Below are 988 nucleotides of genomic sequence, written 5' to 3' on the forward strand. Positions count from 1 at the left end.
AACATATCTGTTGGTTGGAAGGGTCCATCCTCCTCGTTGCAAAGCTGTTTTAGGAGAGTAAGCAGCCGGATAATACCAACGGTGAGCAGGCACCTTGGTGCCCGTTTTAAAAAATACAATTTCTGCAACATAAAAAAAGTTGATTTTTTTTGTAAACACACACACACGCACATACACATTTCTCTTTTTTCTGCACGCCACGTGTGAATGTACACGTGGCGTGCAGAAAAAAGAGAAATGTGTATTTTCAAACGGGCTGATTTTTGTCTATTTTTGGGCCGGAATTTTGTTTTTAATACAGCTTACAAATTACATTTTTTCAAGACAAATTTTCATGGATGCGCAGTGAACTTTGCACAGATTTTTTTTTGAAACTTTTAAGCATGTTTTTTTGTTTTTTTTTCAAAAGAAAAAACGAGCACCATAAGTTCGCACCCAGTAAGGAGCAGCATAGTTTGCTACCAGAGCCTCAATTGATCTAGCCACTTGCTGAGAGAGAATCTTGCGTGTGTTCATTGTGGACTAATTTTCTTGGCTCCCACCAAGTATACGCCTGAAATGGCAGAAGCATTAGCAGTTTAGCACTTCGCCGTGCTGCTTATCTGGCCCATGAGAGAGATTTTGGTAATGTTGGCTCGGTGGTGTCTGATACCAAGCATATGACTGCTTGTCCTCAGTGCAAAGACTCAATTCTTCTTCACGTGATCGATCGAGTGTTGGCTCGGTGGTGTCTGATATCAAGCATATGACAAAGTGGTTCCAATTCGGTGGTATTTAAGCATATTCGTCGTCATCTCAATAAGGCTGCTGCCACCAAATTTATTTGTCCTGTCACAATGCATACACGAATCTGACAGAAAAGTACCTGACGGATGTCCGCTGATACTATAAGATAATCTGTGAGAATAGGCATACCGGATCCGTGGCGCAATGGTAGCGCGTCTGGCTCCAGATCAGAAGGTTGCGTGTTCGATTCACGTCGGGTTCA

General features: G+C 42.2%; 1 non-coding gene across 1 annotated transcript; it reads left to right on the forward strand.

Moving 5' to 3' along the window:
• The first annotated feature begins 916 nt into the window (after positions 1-916).
• Positions 917-988, forward strand: TRNAW-CCA. The gene has a single exon. It is a non-coding gene; the product is annotated as a tRNA-Trp (tRNA).

The sequence above is a fragment of the Triticum dicoccoides genome, chromosome 7A, assembly GCF_002162155.2.
Source record: "Triticum dicoccoides isolate Atlit2015 ecotype Zavitan chromosome 7A, WEW_v2.0, whole genome shotgun sequence".
Classification (NCBI taxonomy): Eukaryota; Viridiplantae; Streptophyta; class Magnoliopsida; order Poales; family Poaceae; genus Triticum; species Triticum dicoccoides.